The 18,158-nt window shown below is 47.6% G+C and overlaps 1 protein-coding gene and 1 long non-coding RNA gene across 2 annotated transcripts in view; one reads left to right on the top strand and one right to left on the bottom strand.

Moving 5' to 3' along the window:
* The window catches only part of LOC310831093 (myosin-11), a 1,553,087-nt gene that overhangs the window by 1,013,255 nt on the left and 521,674 nt on the right, over window positions 1–18,158 (bottom strand). The gene's annotated exons all lie outside the window — the stretch shown is intronic.
* Window positions 9,191–14,760, top strand: LOC310831375. Its single transcript, XR_014557823.1, has 2 exons — window positions 9,191–9,283; window positions 14,038–14,760. It is a non-coding gene; the product is annotated as an uncharacterized lncRNA (long non-coding RNA).

Below are 18,158 nucleotides of genomic sequence, written 5' to 3'. Positions count from 1 at the left end.
AAATCGCGTCTACGCAGACGCCGAAAATTGTGGGCAGGCATGCAATCCGGCCCATGGAGGGTTCTCCACGGGACCGATCCGGCCCAGGCAAGATAAACCTTGCTGACACCTGGTATAAGTGATACAGTGGTACCTTGGGTTACATACGCTTCAGGTTACAGACTCCGCTAACCCTGAAATAGTGCTTCAGGTTAAGAACTTTGCTTCAGGATGAGAACAGAAATCGTGCTCCGGCGGCGCAGCAGCAGCAGGAGGCCCCATTAGCTAAAGTGGTGCTTCAGGTTAAGAACAGACCTCCAGAACAAATTAAGTACTTAATCCGAGGTACCACTGTACTAAGCTCAACAGACCCCATGGTCTGACTATGCGTACGGCATTTCCCTCTGTTCCTCAAATGCTCTTTCGGTGCTAACGTTGCAAGCGACTTGTAAGCCCCAGTGTAGACTCCCGCCGGGAACTGCCAAGATAAGCTGGAGAGTTACCTCTGGAAATGTTATTAGCGGACCAGACGCAGCCGAGTTGCCAGAACCATGACCTCATTCCTGAGGCATGCAGCTCTGATTTTGGAGGTCCCTACAAGTCACTGAGCTGGGTCGCAATCCATTTGCTAGATGTTTGCTAATAATCACCGTTGTACCTTTTCTTGTGAAACCCACCCACCTGACTGCACCTAGATGTGGGTCCTTCTGCCTCCAGCTTCCTGTGTGCCTTTATCCCAGGAATGGCAAGCTTGTGACCCTCTAACTGAACCATACCTCCCATTGGGCCTGATCATTGGCCAGCCTGGCTGTGACGGATGGGAGTTGTAGTGCGGGTGTCATCGACTGGTTGGACACAGAGGAGTGGTGGGAGGAACCAGCTGGGGAATCATCAAGGGGAGAAAGCTCAGAGTCTGGGGAGTGGCGGTGGGATCAGAGGGAGAAGACTGGGAAGAGGGGGTGTCGGAAACTAGAGTGGGGGGAGTCTGTGGTAGAGAGAAGTTCAGAATCAGAGGCAGATGTAGAAGCAGGAGAGCAGGCTGAAGAAGGCCAAGAGGCAGAAGTGAGTCAGGCTGGTGAAGAGGCACAAATGTCTTCCTTTTTTTCTGCAACAAGCTCCCCTCCTGCCTTAATTCCCTGGACCAAGAGAGGCGTGAAACGGGAGGAGCAAAGGCAGGCATGCAGGCACAGTCTCAGATTGCTTGGGGCGGAAGCCCTGGAGAGGAAGGGACTTGGGCACCTATAGGGAGATGGGGACCTTCAGCCTCAGCAAGACCTGAGTTGCTGTGCTCATTAGGCCTGATGCTCCCGTGCCAATCCTGTTTTGCTAACGAAGAGTTAACCACAACTCACTCGGTGCAATTTACTGCTTGCTCCTGTCGACAGGGGTGGGGGGTGGGAAGGCACACGAAGCTGCCACCGTGCTGAAGCCAAGCAGGTCTTGGAGACCATCAAGACCAGGCTTCCTCAACCTCGGCCCTCCAGATGTTTTGAGACTACAATTCCCATCATCCCTGACCACTGGTCCTGCTAGCTAGGGATTGTGGGAGTTGTAGGCCAAAAACATCTGGAGGGCCGAGGTTGAGGAAGCCTCATCAAGACTGTTGCTGCTTTGCTGGTAAGATCCAGTCTCAAGCTAGCAAATCCAGGTCCCGCAATTAATGCGGACCAGGAGGTTTTGTGCAACAAACCAGCTTCCTGCTAAAGACGGGGCTTTTTGACAGAAGGAAAGTGATGCACGAGAAAGGCTTTGCTTGATGCAGCAGAATCAGACCTCTCTGTGAGTTAGAATGGGTGCTCTGTGAATAGCAGCAACAGGGGTTCTAGTTGGGTGCCAGCTGGGTACTGGGGTGCCCAGCTGGCAGAGAGGCTTCAGTTGCAAGCCTGGCCCTCGACAAATAATAATAATAAATTTTTATTTATACCCCACCCTTCCCGGTTCAGAAAACCGGGATCAGGGCGGCTAACAAAAAATTTAAAACACTTAATTGATGCAACAAAAAATAGCATAAAATACAGTATAAAAGATGAATAACAATAAATTCAGAATTCAAAAATCAATTTAGGGGAAAATCCATCCAATAAACATTAGATGATCACCAGGGCTAGCTGGCTAAATTAGTCCTACTTGGGCCAGCAAGGAGACCAGGGGAGAATTAGCTGTGGGATCCCAGAGCGGGTAATCTTCATAAAAAGGGGAGGGGGAGGGAAGGAAGGGGAATAAAAGATCAGGCTAAGTTCAAGTTGAAAGCCAGGCGGAATAGCTCTGTCTTACAGGCCCTGCGGAAGGAAGTTAAATCCTGCAGGGCCCTGGTCTCATGGGACAGAGCATTCCACCAGGTCAGAGCCATCACTGACAAACCAGCAAGGCAGCTGCCCGCAGGGTTCACAGAGGCAGCAGTGTGGAATGGGGGGGGGAGGAAGCTCATTGGGCTCCGCCTCCCAATCAGCTGCCTGAGTCGAGATGTTGAGCATGCCTCCTGGTAGGACCAGCACCGATCTCAAGTTAGCCAGTGAGGAGTGACTCGAGGGAGAAGGAGATCAGGAGTGATGAAGGACTGGATTTGACCAAACAAAGCTGGGCAGGGCTAGGCTTTGCTGTGGTTTGACAGCCCGGAGGTGGTGAACGGCAAAAACAGGGGCATGTGTTGCTGGCTTCGCCAAGCCCTGCTGCAAAAATGCAACCCTGCAGCCCTCTCAAAACAGAAATAAACATGCTGGCGTTGCAGCTCCTTGTCTGGCATTCCTTTGAGGTCATCGCTATCATTGCTAGTTACTGGATCTCTTACCTGCCCTCCAGCATGAGCTCCCGGGATGATGACATCTACATCATATTGATAGCTGGTTTGCCCCTTCCTGCTCCAGCATGGCTGGCTGGTGTGGTTTTGCCAGTGAGAGCGCATGGTAGGCAGTGGTGCCCTGATAGCTGGATGTCTCTCTGTGTGTGCTTTGAATGAGATACCCATGTGGACTTGAAGAAAGTCATATCCCACCAGCTGATGAAAAGAGGCAGAGAAGGAGTTTTGATGGACAGAGATACAGAAGCCTTTTTCAGGTGTTATTCTAGGGCATAGCTGTCAACTTTTCCCTTTTCTTGTGGGGAATCCTGTTCGGAATAAGGGAATTTCCCTTATAAAAAGGAAAATGTTGACAGCTATGTTCTAGGGTTTCCCAAAGGCGTAAGGAAAGAGGGTGCAATATGGCACAAGGAAGCTTTCCCCACCCCAAAAAACCTATGGGCATTGGTAGTGTGTGTGTTGTTCCCCACCTCACCCTGAATAAATAATGTCAAAAAGATCTAGCAGTTTGTGGGGGAAGAGAGAAAATTGTGACTTTCTAGCTGGTGTTGACTGAAACTTGTTGAAGTCATTCTTTGAGCAACCTTCTGGCTGGTAGGAATGTCTGCTGTCTGTCTCTACTTAACACTCTGTTTATATTTTTGTAAAAAAAAAAAAAAGCAAACAAGCAGGATTTGCAGCAAAAAATGTTGCAATCCTGAGTGCTCCTGTTTGTTATTCCAGTCATCTCAGCCAGCCAAGCCCCGCTTCAGGTTTCTCCATTCCGTCTCGCCTCCCACCTGGTTTTCTGTTCCCTCCCCCAGCTGTCAGTCAGTGTTCCATGGACACCAAACATGCCCAGACCCCACTAGGCTGTTTTAGAGGTTTGCGCACATGTGTTTTTCCCTAAAGATTTGTTTTGTACTTCTGCTAACTTTGGGATTTCCACAAAGCTGCTCACCTGTCTCTTTTGTCTCCCTAAGGAATGCGATGCACAGCTCAGACACTGGAAACAGAAGGCGCAATATTCTGTTTCCCCCCCAAGAAATTTATTAAAGCTTTTCATAATAAAATGAAATAAGTGAAATATAAATAAAAACAGAAAGAGAAAGAGAAAGAGAAAACACAAGAGTCCTTGCCAGGTGCTGATGGTGGTTGCTCGTGAGTAACCAGGCAGGACTCTGACCTGTCTTTTACATGTTTTATTGGTGCAAACTATTTAAAGTGCAGAACCCCAAAGTTCATGTCCGTCTTAGTCACTTGCAGATTCCGGGAGTGGCCACTTCCGGTTTCTCCCCCAACATAAGAACTTAGACACCCCAAATCTCCGCCTCCCCTCCTTACGTTTCACCCCTCTGCACAAGTTGGGCAATGGAAACGGCATGTTGCCTCTTGGCCAGCCGGGCTAGGACTGCATCTTTGAGCCCTCCCCTCGCTTGGCTGCCCCCTTCCCTCTCTGCTCATCTGGAGGTGTGGCTTTCCCCACCGCTAGATTAAGCATCGGAGGCTCTCTGTATCCCCCTGCCTCCCTCCCCTGTTCCGATGGCAGTTCCCTGACAGTCCTTTATCAAAGGTACCGTATTTTTCGCTCTATAAGACACACTTTTCCCCTCCTAAAAAGTAACAGGAAATGTGTGTAAGTCTTATGCAGCGAATGCAGGCGGGAGGCTCTGTCAGCACTCCCTTTAAAGAACCGTGTGGAGCATGTGTGCAGCTGTTGGGGGAGCCTAAGCCCCGTGCAGCCTACCCCGGGCAGGGGATGAAGGCTCCCCTTGCCTGGGAGAGGCTGCTCGCGACTAAAGAAGACGCCAGGACAGCAAGCAGGATCCATCCCGCTGGCTGTCTTGGCTTCTGCCATAGCTCCCGGCCAGAGAGGCTGCGAGCGGCTAAAGAAGAAGCCAGGACAGCAAGCGGAATCCCACTGGCTGCTCTAGCTTCTGGCTTAGCCATGGGATGAAGTCTCCACAGGGGAGCGGGGAGCCTCCCCTAAAAACTAGGTGTGTCCAATCGTCCGGTGCGTCTAATAGAGCGAAAAATACGGGTGCTCTTCGTCCTTGTCTCTCACCTGGCAGCTTCCCTTTCTTCTTCCCATCTCTCACCCTGCAAGATCTTCCATTCCCTGTCTCTCATTCAGGGTCCTTCCCCAACCCTCCAACACCTTCATATGGGAATTTTGTGTGTACTCGGGCACCCAGAGCCCCAGGTAGTCGGCACCTATGAGAAGGAGAGAAGAAGGGGCATAGAAGAATGAAGGAGTCCTCGTGGAAGAAGTCCTCATGGAAATCCACCAGCACTTTAGGGCAAATGTCCCTTAACGTACGCAGGCTTTCTATGCAATTTCGCTTAACATTTACACAGTTTTGCAAAGCAATTTCCCCCGATAGAAGTGCATTGTTTTGTGTTGATTTCACTGATCTCTGCATTTCTGTGCACATTTTCCTGCATTTGTGCACACGTGACTTAGCTAGAGAACTGCACTGCAGAATTCAGATAAGGGCAAAAGCCGTGTTTGGGTTTGTGTATTGTTTTTGGGAAGTACAATTTAGTCAGGTTTGCCTTTCAATGCAAACTGGATCGAATCGCACACAACCCCGCCTCTCGTGCCTGCCTAGAGCATTTGAACATGTTGCTGAGTTCCGTCTGGTCCATAAAAAAGGAGAGGCCTTTAGCCCAATTCACCAAAAGGAAGGGGGAAGGTTGTGGGTACACAATGGGGTGGGTGTGCATATCCCTTTTCCCCATAAAGCACACACATATCGCTGAAAAGGCAGTGCTCTCAAGAGCAGGAAATATGACGCGCAATCTTGATTTCTGTCTGCGTTGAGCTTTGCCAAGTTTGCTCTGTTTCCATTTGGGCAGGAAAGCAGACAAATGAGAATAAGGAGGGAGAACGAAGTCCTTTCGTTCTGCTGCTCCCGACTTTCACAAAGCCAGGCCATCTGTTTTGCAAAAGACCTGGCTCTGAGGAGGGAGAGGGACAGTGAGGGTTTAAGTCTGATGTTTCTCAGAGAAGCTTGCCAGAACTGTAAACGTGTCCAAACGCCGGCAACTTCTTTGCTGGGTTTTCTCGAGTGACGTTTCGGATGTGCAAAACAGTGAGCTGCAGAAGTGGGTTAGTCCTCGAGAAACCTGAATTCGAGGGAGATTTGCATGCAGATGTTCCTTCCATTTGAGGAAGTGTAGTGGTTTAGAGCAATGGACTCGTAATCTGGTGAACTGGGTTCGCTTCCCCGCTCCTTCACATGCAGCTGCTGGTGACCTTGGGCCAGTCACACTTCTCTGAAGTCTCTCAGCCTCACTCACCTCACAGGGTGTTTGTTGTGGGTGGGGGGGGGGAAGGGAAAGGAGAATGTTAGCCACTTTGAGACTCCTTCAGGTAGTGATAAAATGGGATATCAAATCCAAACTCTTCTTCTTCCTGCTTGGATCAAGGTGAGGGTAGTCTAGATGGAAGTCTGCACTGAAAGGCAGGTTCTGGATGCAAATTCCACAACTGTGGCCCCCACTCTCACTTTACAGGGGTTGCCAATGCAGTGCCCAGGGGCAGGCATGTGTTCACGGAGATCTTCCTTGGTGCCCTCAGTATTCCACCCCCTTCTGAAATAAGGCTTGGGAGAAGTATTCTGCTTCAGGAAAAGCTCAGGAAAGGGCAGCCAAAACGATCAAGGTGGCAGAGCGGAACAAACTACAGTTCCCAAGATTCTTTGGGGGAAGCCAGGATGGTTCTGAGTCGCATAAGAGTGCTTTACATGTATTTTTAAAATAATTTTTGATTGGTTTTTTCATATTTTAAGCATTTTAACATAACCATTTCAAATATTAAAGTACAAGGTTCTTTTGAAGCTTCAGGCCTCCTTCCCTGCCTCCATGGTTTCCATGTTTAAGATTAGATTTGCTCCATCTTTTACCATTATCCCTCTGTTAAATAACCATCAAAATCGTAAATAATTTCACGTTACAAGTGTCATTGCATCCCTGCCAAAGATTTTAACTGTTTACAGTGGTCTTTTAAATAAATTACAAATTTACTCCAGTCTTTAGAAAATATTGATCTTCCTTGTTTCGGATCTTTCCCATCAGTTTCGCCATCTCTGCATAGTCCATGAGTTTCATCTGCCATTTTTCTTTTGTTGGTACTCCTCCTTCCATCTCTGGGCTAGTAGCATTCTCGCTGCCATCATTGCATACATAAAAAGTCTTTTATCTTCTCTTGGTAACTCTTCACCTATTATACCTAGTAAAAAGGCTTCTGGGTTTTTTAACAAAAACATTTTCTTTAGCTCATTATTTATTTCCCAGAAAGCCTTGACCAATGTACATGTCCACATATGGTAAAAAGTACCCTCCATCTATTTACATTTCCAGCACAGTTTTGAACTTGTTTTGTACATTTTTGCAATTTTACTCGGTGTTAGGTACCAAGGCTACATCATTTTCATATAATTTCTTTCAACGAACAGCATAAGGGTGCTTTATATGTATGGCACGACCCACATTACCCACCCCAACCCCCCAAGAAAGACCCAGACAACCCAAATTGGACTGGCTTTTGTTTGGAAAAGGTTCGCAGCCAAGGCAGAATGGCAGCTGGAACATGATCTGCCCCTGTGGAAAAGCGCTCAAATGTCTGTATGGCTAGAAATCAAAGGCCTAGGTCTGTTGGCTTTCCAGGTGTGTGTTCCGGAGTGGGAAAATCCTTTTGTTTCTACAGGGTGGGGTTGCTTTTTTATTCTCTTAGTTCCCTATTGATAGGGCACAATGAGAGCTTCCCTCGCTCCCCCAGGTTCTTTCAGTCATGCAGAGCCTTCCAACAGCATCCTTGCTTCACAAACCAGATTGGAACCTTCTCTGCAATCTTTCCATTTGTATATTTTTTTGTTTACAGTTCTAATGACTTACATTAAAAAGGTGAAGGACCACTGGACGGTTAAGTCCAGTCAAAGGCGACTATGGGGTTGCAGCGCTCATGTCACTTTCAGTCCGAGGGAGCCAGCATTTGTCCATAGACAGCTTTCCAGGTCATGTGGCCAGCAAGACTAAACCGCTTCTGGCTCAACTGGACACCGTGATGGAAACCAGAGTGCACAGAAACATCGTTTGGCCTTCCAGATTTCGCTGGACTCCCATCTTCCCTGGCCATTGACCATGCTGGCTGGGACTGATGGAGCTTGTGGTCTGGTGACAACTTGACAACTTGAGGACCTTGCAGCAAGTGTCAGGAGTGCGTGCAGGAGCCAGGCCCTGTGACCTGTAGGGCTTCGCAGGACTGGGGCCTTCCTGAGTTTGTTCTGGAGATGCAAGGCGCGGCCGCACAGGTGAGGGATAGAAGGTCAGCATTTCCCTTCGGCTCTTGGCCACAGCAACATGTTTCCTGCCTTGCTGCGTTTGGCTTCTTGCTTCCTGATCCTCAGACCTCGGCTTCTTGACTTGACCCTTGACTTTGTGACTCCTTGCTTCTCGACCCTTGGACCCTTGACTTTGTGACTCCCTGCTTCCTGACCCTCGGACCCCTGGCTTCTGGACTCTTGTTCCTGCTCCCACCCCGCCATCTTGCCCACGGTCCTGACGTCCTCAGCCGGGACTTTGATCACCCGTAGACCAGACCATGACAGCAAGACTATGTGAACAAGTTCTTCCTTTCCCCTGCCCTAGATCTTCCAACATTCAGCTCCATGGGATGTATCCTTGCTGCCTTCCAGTCCTCCCTGAGGGCTTCCTAGAGGCATCCACTGTGAGGAAAGAGATGCTGAACATCGTGGACCATGGGCCCGATCCACCAGGATCTTCTTACACTGTTACGTTTAATTGCACTACAAACTACCCCATGACAACAGGGTGCCCTATATGACATATGGAGACAAGTTCCCTTTGCTCCCCCCCCCATAAAAATTTTGAGGGGGGTCGTCCCCCCAAGTTGATGGGCATTGCCATTCAAATGGTGTGCATGCACCATGCTGTGTGATTGATTATGCAGGGTGGGGCTTACCTGCCCTCCTCAATATATTATTCAAGTTGGCACCCCGATGGCAATCGTGTTTGGACATGGGTATAGCCAGGATTTTTGTTGGGGAGAGAAAGGCTTTTGTTAGGGGGGCAGAACCTCAGATTTGCATTGATTTGTGGGGAGCTGCTGTCCTCCCTGCCCCTCCTTGGCTACGCCCATGCATTTGGGCCACCCCAACTCAACTTTGAGTTCAGCAGAAAGGCCTTTTGTGGGACTCGGAAGCTTGCCATCCTGCCCCACGCAGCTGACACAAAGCACAGAACTCCATTTGGCTGTTTTGGTTTGATCCAGCAGGGCTCTCTGTCTGCATGGGAGGCGGTTGGTGATAGCGATGTTTGTCCAAACCCAGCAAGCGGCAAGAGGGAGCTCCTCATCTGCTCTGCCAGCTTCAGGGTGTGTGGGGAGAGAAAGAGAAAGCGCTGTCGGAACATGTCTAAGTGAAAGTTTGATAGTGCACAGCAAAGCCAGGTGGCTAAAACAAATACCAACGTTTCCGGGAGTTTGGCATGGAGCGCTCAGACCAGGTGGATGATGGTTTTGTTTTCAGGGAGGGGCGTCTCTCAATGTGCTGAGAATATTTCTCACAAGTCCGGAGGTCCAGGGGCCAAGTGTGGCCCTCCAAGCCATGCTATCAGGCCCTCAGGATCCCCCCAATATTCAGAGAATGGGTGGCTATGTTATGGCTTGCATAACGTTTTCTAAACGGTGAATTAGAGGGTCACCTTATATCTTCAGTTGAGATGCTTTAGTTGAGATTCCTACATTGCTTAGACGAACCTTGGATTCCCTTCCAATTCCACGATTCTATGAAATCAAACTGAAACAGATTTCTCGCTCTACTTTCCTAACAGGCAAGCCCTCTCTGCTTGTGCAGTGAAGCCAGTTTGACAAACCGGCTTCCGCTGTGCTGGCACCCGTTCCGTTTGCGTAGGGGAAGCACGTACAGAAGGAACGTGATCGATGGGCACTTAAACCAGGAGATCATCTGAGGCATGTTTGGACTGGGGCAGGAGGATTAACCCAAGAAGAGAAGAAAAGAAGGGGAAGAGAAGGTTTTGGTGTGGCTGAAACAGGAGGGGTGGGAACGGAAAGCATGTGCGATGCGCCTATTGTCTACATGGCAGGAGGAAACGCATTTTGGGTGGTGTAGAAGGTGTGGGGACACTGTAGGAGTGGCAAGGCATTCATTCATTCATGAGGTTGCATGCCCTCCAAGTGTTGGTGAACTCCAGCTGCCATCAGCCCCAGCCAGCAAGGTTGATGGTCAGAGATGATGGGAGCTGGAGTTCAAGAACAGCTTCTGAGCCACGGCATTGGTCATGCCGTGAGTATTAACCTTAAAGGTAAAGGATCCCGGACAGTTAAGCCCAGTCAGGGAAGACTCTGGGGTTGTGCGCTCATCTCACTTTACAGGCCGAGGGAGTTTCCGTTTGTCCACAGACAGTTTTCCAGGTCATGGGGCCAGCATGACTAAGCCGCTTCTGGCGAAACCAGAGCAGCACACAGAAATGCCGTTGGTAGGTACCGCTGGAGTGGTACCTATTTATCTACTTGCACTTTTTGAAATGCTTTCGAACTGCTAGGTTGGCAGGAGCTGGGGGACAGAGCTTTTCCTTAGGATGTCCCTATTTTCACTGGAGAAATGTTGAAGGGTGCAGAGTTATCCGACCTCTGAACCATCTGCAGGCAATCCTGTGTAGCAGTGGTGTCCAAACTTTTTTCAAAGAGGGCCAGATTTGATGAAGTGAAGGGCCGCGAGGGCCGACCAGAGGGCCGACTGAAGTTGTTAACCTTTTTTTAAGACTGAAGTTGTTCAGCTTCTTTTAGAATTGAAGTTGTTGTGGTTTCTTTAGGATTTTAGCCCAGGATATAAACTGCTGCAGGGGCTTGATTAAACCGTCCGGCGGGCCAGATTAGGCCCCCAAAACGGACTTTGGAAATGCCTGCTGTATAGGGAAGGGTTGTTTTTTTAAAATGTTTAATGTTTTCTAATGTTTTTATATATTTTGGAAGCTGCCCAGAGTGGCTTAGGGCAACCCAGTAAGTTGTGTGTGTATAAATATAGCAGTACCTTGGATTAAGATCTTAATTTGTTCTGGAGGTCCGTTCTTAACCTGAAACTGTTCTTAACCTGAGGTACCACTTTAGATAATGGGGCCTCCCACTGCCGCCATGCTGCCGGAGCACGATTTCTGTTCTCTTCCTGAAGCAAAGTTCTTAACCCAAGGTACTATTTCTGGGTTAGCGGAGTCTGTAACCTGAAGCGACTGTAACCTGAAGCGTATGTAACCCGAGGTACCACTGTAGTAAAATTATCATTATGGAATGGGACGTCCCTATTTTCATTGGAGAAATGTATGCAGGGACCACTTTGAATTTTCACTCGGAAGACACTAAGCACTTTGACCAACAGATGTTGTCGCAGCTTGTTGGCTCTCGGATCATTACCAGCCTATAAACCCAAGACACCTCCTCTGACCACACAGCCACAGGTCCACGCCTTCCAGGATGCAGGCTGGTGTTAGCTTAAGCAAAGTTAATCCCCAGCAGCTCAGAGCAGAGCCTTCCCTGGCCAGCTTGCAAACAAGACACAGAACAGGTCGGTCTGACACTCTGCAAGTTACCTGGCCTGACTCATCATCGTTTAGGGCAAGGGAGCCATAGAACCATCTCTCTTTTCTCTCTCTCCCCCCCCCCCACCGCCTCACCTCAGCCAAGCTCTTCCCAATGCCCAAACCGGCTTGGCAAGTGCTGGAACAGGTTCTTTTGAGGGCGCCTCCAGCCCCTCCAGGTGCAAGGAAGGTGCGGCTGGCCAGGTAGGAGGGTGGCGACTCTGCAAATCCTACCCACCCCCCTTGCTTCAAAGCTGGGCGTGGCAGGGATGTAGGAGAATTCCTCCCGAAAATATGCAAGCTCCAAGCCTAGAGGAGCCTCTAATGCTACACCCACAAACCTAGGCCTTGCTCAATAGCGATTTCTCTCTTGCCAGAGCTGCTCCAGTCCTATTTTTCACACCACCTTGCAAATGACTAGGATCACCAAGCGGTTGCAGTCTTGAGAAGGAGGGCCTCCGCCCACCGCATTCTGGAACCGGAAAAGCCACAATTTTGCGACGGTAGCAAACGCCGGAGAATGCAAACTCTTGCATATCGCAAGTTTAGGATGGGCATCTCTGCCAATCTCGTTCTCTTTCACATTCTGCAGTCTCTGGCACTCTGCAGCTCTGCATGAATTTGCAATGGATTTTTAATTATTATTTTTCACGCCCTCGCGAAAATTCATCGGCAGCGGAGTGTGAATTTCTCGCAGCGTGCACAATTTTTTAATGCCGTCTTGCCAAGCAGGAAACACGTTTTTGCAAACGTCTTGTGCATTTTATCTCCTGTGAGGAGGCAGCGTGGTATAGTGGTTAGGGGGCTGGACTAGGACCTGGGAGACCAGGTTGATGTCTCTTTAAGAAGCCAAGGGGTGATGGGAGTTGTAGTGCAACAGTGTCTGAAGGGCATCAGGTTGGCTCCCTTGCCAGCTTCCTATGGTGATAAATACAGCTCCATGTTCCCTCAACCTCATTGGGAACATTCTTTCATATGTGGTGGACTTGTAAAAGGGTAAAAGAGTATTGGGAAATGATCCATAATGAATTGAAAAAAAATGTTTAAAAGTACTTTTCCAAAAAAAAGAGAGTCCTTTTTGTTGGGGATAATTCAGATGGAAATTCCCAGGTGTCAAAAAAAAAGTTATTTATGGATGCCACTACTACAGCCCGTGTTTTGTTAGCCCAAAAATGGAAAATGAGCGAGGTCCCAACGAAAGAAGAAAGCAACTTAAGTTGACAGAATATGTGCAGCTTGCAGACTTAACATATAGAATAAGAGAACAGGAAGAACATACGTTTAGAGAAGATTGGAAAATGTTTATTGAATATGTGGGGGGAAATTGTGTACACTTAAAAAGGCTGGCAGCATTAAGATAAGTCCAACAGTGTAAATAAGTTTTGGTGGATGAAATAATGGAATACTGAATGGTTTAGTTTATGTAAAATATGCAGGGATTTATGATATGCAAAAGGAACCATGAAAAGAGAAGGAGGGAAGTCAGTGATACTTTAAGGATGTTTAAATGAGTATTCTAAATTGTAAAGCAGAAGAGAGAAAGAGAGAGAGAGAGAGAGAGAGAGAGAGAGAGAGAGAGCTTTTTTCTAAAAAAATGTTTAGGGGTACTCTCATTTTGACTCAAGAAAATCACCATTTTAAGTTCAAATCGGGGGAAACTACCGTATTTTTTGCTCTATAAGACTCACTTTTTCCCTCCTAAAAAGTAAGGGGAAATGTGTGTGCGTCTTATGGAGCGAATGCAGGCTGCGCAGCTATCCCAGAAGCCAGAACAGCAAGAGGGATTGCTGCTTTCACTGCGCAGCAATTCCTCTTGCTGTTCTGGCTTCTGAGATTCAGAATTTTTTTTCTCTTGTTTTCCTCCTCCAAAAACTAGGTGTGTCTTGTGGTCTGGTATGGCTTATAGAGTGAAAAATACGGTAAGTACAGTAAATGGACAAAAGTACAAAGATTCACAAAATGTTTAGGGGTATGCGTACTCCTGCACCCCCCCCCCAGAAAAAAGCACTATCATCTATCTATCTATCATCTATCTATCTATCTATCTATCTATCTATCTATCTATCTATCTATCTATCTACAGTGGTGCCCCGCAAGACGAACGCCTCGCAAGACGAAAAACCCGCTAGACGAAAGGGTTTTTCTGTTTTGGAGGCGCTTCGCAAAACGAATTTCCCTATGGGGTTGCTTCACAAGACGAAAAAATCTTGCGTCCCCCAGCGGTTTTTTTTTGCTTTTTTTGCCCTTTTCCTAAGCCGCTAAGCCGCTTATCAGCTGTTCCGCTGATAAGCCGCTTAACAGCTGATCGCTGGAAGCCGCTTGACAGCTCTAGCACTAATCCGCTAAGCTGTCAATGGGCTTGCTTCGCAAGACGAAAAAACCGCTAGACGAAGAGAATCGCGGAACGGATTAATTTCGTCTAGCGAGGCACCACTGTATCTATCTATCATCTATACACAGCTCAATGAAGGAGGGATGGAATAGCCCATGTAGGTGATCCAGCATATAATGCTCAGAGTAGAATGCAAAGGGTGGAGCTTTTTCCACTTCAAACTTATTTAGCTTTCAAAAGAAAAAAAAAATCCAGCTGAACCAGGTGAAGATGAAAGCAAATGTCAGCCTGTTCGCCAACAATCATTCCACTTAATTTGTTTGTTTTTAAATAGATCTGTTTAAAAAAGAAGAAGAAGCAAGTGAGGAGGATTTCTTTCGCTCTTCACATAACACCCTACCCATCCTTCAGGCCAAAACAGCAAGGAGCTTTTTTTAAAAAAGTATATGGCTTCCTCTGGTAAAACCGGCATTTCCAAAGAAACACCTTGATGGTTCCTGCCTAACCCGCCATCCAATCTCACTGTGACTGATGGCTTTGGGTCACTGTTGTACATCATTGGACCTCCCCACAGACTACCTGTTTATTGAGCGTACCTGTATATCCTGATTTGCTTGCACAAAGCTGTGTTTGTGCGACAAAATTTATATGTACTAGTTGGTTGGAGGAAAACCCCAAGCAGTTTACAAAGAATATTACAATTATCAATTTTTTAAAAAAAGCTTAAAACCATTTGAAACATGCAAAATATCATTTAAATTAACAGCAACAGAAGGCAAAAACACGTCAACATCTACATGCCTGCCTAAACAAAAATGTTCTAAGCAGGTGCCTAAAAGACACAGCGAAGACGCCTAGTGCTACCACACTAAATGATCGATTGATTACAAATGTGGAATGTGGCGCCTAGGGCAATGCCCGTTCTGCAGATTGAAGGGATCAAATGGGCATATATGGGGCAAGGCGATCCAGCAGGTAAACTGGTCCGAAGCCGTTCAGGGCTTTATAGACCAATAAGGTAAAGGTAAAAGACCCCAGGATGGGGTCTCTGCAAACATTCCATTCCTATATTTTTGTTTACAGTTCTATTAACCTCTATTAAAAAGGTAAAGGACCCCTGGACAGTTAAGTCCCGTCAAAGGCGACTGTAGGGTTGCGGTGCTCATCTTGCTTTCAGATCGAGGGAGCCGGCGTTTGTCCACAGACAGCTTTCTGGGTCATGTGGCAAGCAGGACTAAACCGTACACGGAGGACCATAACGAAAACCAGAGCACACAGAAACACCTTTTACCTTCCCACCACAATGGTACCTATTTATCTATTTGCACTGGTGGGCTTTTGGCAGGAGCTGGGACAGAGCAACGAGAGCTCACTCCGTCGCAGGGATTTGAACCGCCAACCTTCCGATCAGCAAGCCCCAGATGCTCAGTGGTTTAGACCACAGCGCCACCCGCATTTATATACCAATAGGAATTCTTTGGCCCAAGTTTAGCAGAGCTCACACTCTGCCTGCTCTTTTTTTGACATTTGTTCTGATTTGTTTGCATGGAGGTTATATAATAAGGAGCATTCATTCTGATTTTCCTTGCACTGTGTTCATGCATCTGTGTTCACAATTTGCATATCACACATTCCCCCCCCCATGCATTTCTCTGTCACTTTCCTAACAGCAAAACATCCGGTGATATGTCAAGAGGATTTGTTGCCCCGGAGTAACAGAGCACATTTTAATCCGCTATAAATTCTGCAAACTTCTTTGCACTTCTTTGAACCCCTCCTACAAAATGCTGACTTTCTGGAAGCAGCCTTTGACAACATCCTCTGTTTCTTGAGCATGCATTCTGATTTATTTACAGGGCTGTGTTCTGCTTCTGCCATCAGAGGCAACCTGCCTCTGAAAGCCAGTTGCTGGAAACCGCAGAAGGCGAGAGTGTTGTTGTTCTCATGTGCTGCTACAGGGACTCTAGGTTGGCCACTTTGAGAACCGAATGATGGACTTGATGGGTCACTAGCCTGATCTAGCAGCAACGCCTTCTGTTCTTACAAGAGTCCTTACGATGTTGTGTCAAGCAAACGTTATATCACACTTTCCTGTCACTTTCCTGGTTGAAAAACGTCCAGTTCTGGGAAGGGAGTGCGATCAGCTTTAATCGTGCTACCTGGATTTGCCGGCAAGCCACGAAATTCCACCCGAAAACAGCAAAAGTCTGGCGATGACCTGAGCTAACACTGCCGCTAACCAAAATGCAGAAGGTTGCTAAATAAAAATAAATCAAGGTCATTCCCTTTTCCAAACGCTGCCCCCCTAGTTTGTGATTGTTCATCTTTTCAAGGCAGCTGTCTCCTTTGTAATCACTGGCCAAGCTCAGCGGAATGTTTTGGAGTCTGCTTTTAGAAAGTTAACACAGCTTGCAGTATTTGGGGGTGTATATAATTAGTTTTCCATTTATTCTAAGCTTGTTCTTTAAGGCTGTCACCTTTTTTTAAAAGAAAGTTGTCCTCACTCTATAGAGTTTTTCGCGACAGCTCAACAGGCTAAAGCGATTCTACCTTCTTGGGTAAAATATTTCTGTCCCGCATTACTGTACAAAGATAAAAGCCTTGCAAAGTGGCTAAGATTGTTGCTCAGCTCTTCCTCCGGGTGTCTGGCTGGCCAATGTGAAAAGAGAAGGATGCATGAAATGGGCCACTGGTTTTTCGGATGTTCATAAGTGTGGCAAAGACCCAGAAGCAGCCATGAGAAGACCAAGCTGAAAGCCATTCAACAGCAGCCTTTAAAAAGAAACAAGTACTGTGACAGAACTTGGGCGCCACACTGACTCTCTGCCAAGTAGTAGCAGAATTCCAGGGAGGCTCAGGATTTATGCTCCCTTGGAGAACTGAATATGCGGCGGAGACTGTCATAGCTTTAAGAAATATAATCTATACACATATTTACACCTTCAGACTGCATGGAGGAAGTCCTGGTCTTATAGCTTGGTCCTCTTAGAAGGGGTCTTTTCCCCACAGCAGGGCAGCCCTGGAGTCCAAGGCATCTCTCCCAGCCAGCCTTCAGCCAGCCTGCCCAAGATGGATCCCACTCTTTCTTCTTCCTTCTTCTTCTTCTTCTTCTTCTTCTTCTTCTTCTTCTTCTTCTTCTTCTTCTTCTTCCCAGCACACCTTGCTAAAGACCCTCTTTTCCTGTCACTTTGCACCCAGTTACCCTGGCAACCTTCCATCTGCCCAGGCCTCTCAGATGAGCCATCAACACCTTTTGTCCTGTTAACAACTCTATCCCAGGTGAAGCCCTGGCCAGGAAAGAAATATTTGCCTGTTATTTTCCCACTAGCCTGCAATCTTCCCTTCAATACTCAAAATAATCCAAATCCTACTCTTTCCCCCCTTCATTTCTAGGGTTTAGGGGGTTCCCCACCACCACACCACAAAAGCAGCACAATGCTATTTGTGGAAAGCTCAGGAAAACGAAATTGTGTTCGCAACTGTCTGGAGCTAGAAAACGTTCATTCACAGACACGGTGTGAATGCGAATTGCCCCTGCAAACTGGCAGTGCCACATTGCCAATGGGTAGCTCCTTCATGCAGCCAATCCCAGTGTGGCTTGCTATTAGCTCTAGACAGCGAGACCTGCTTGCCAAAGAACAACCCTTAGCTGTCCCACGCAATGTAAGGAGGAGGGCATGGGAGAATGGAGGTGGAACAATGGTCTGACGTGGTGTAAGGCATGTTCTTAACTGCCTAATAATAGTCTTCCTCCATATATATTCCTGTTCTCCCCCATCCCACCCAGCCGCCCCTCTGCCTCCATTAATCCAAAGAGTGTCCCTTGCTTGTGTTCCCTCAGGGGATGAGTTATTTCTGCCGCATTATCCTTCAGCTGCTTTATGGTGGCACCACACACAGGTCTCCACAGCAACTAATTTACGAGTTACGGGAGCAACTCCTTGACTCCTGGAGATAAGTCATGGCGCCATTTGAGGGCACGATCCTGTCGCCAGGCTACCACAAGCTATAATTTTCCTCAGCCACAAATTGCACGAGGCCATTTACACGCAAGTAATCCTGTCAATTAATGGCTTGGCAGAAACGGTTTTCCCGGAATGCACCAAGGCTGAATCAGTTTGCCTTCTGTGGCAGTCCATGGTTATTGTCAGCACAAGAGAATTCACAGGGACATCAAGCTGGGAGATGGATGGTACCTGTTATGAGGAAAAACTACTCCTTTTCCCTTATGGGGTTGTTGCAGGAATTTATGTATACGTTGGGGGGGGGGTTGCCCCTCCAGCAAATATCATGCACATGCAGCCCACTACCAAAATCAGCACAATCACTTTTGTGACTTTTGTGATTTGTCCCCACAAAGCACTTCATCACAGTTTCTTCCTATCTATTCAAAGGGCCTCTGCTGCATGATACCAAATGTAAGAATTCACTGATAAATTTATCTGTGTACTGGCT

The sequence above is a fragment of the Podarcis gaigeae genome (genome assembly GCF_964106915.1).
Source record: "Podarcis gaigeae genome assembly, chromosome: 14".
NCBI classification, from domain to species: Eukaryota; Metazoa; Chordata; class Lepidosauria; order Squamata; family Lacertidae; genus Podarcis; species Podarcis gaigeae.
The sequence above is the reverse complement of the archived record's forward strand: the minus strand, read 5'-3'. Positions and strand labels throughout refer to the sequence as shown.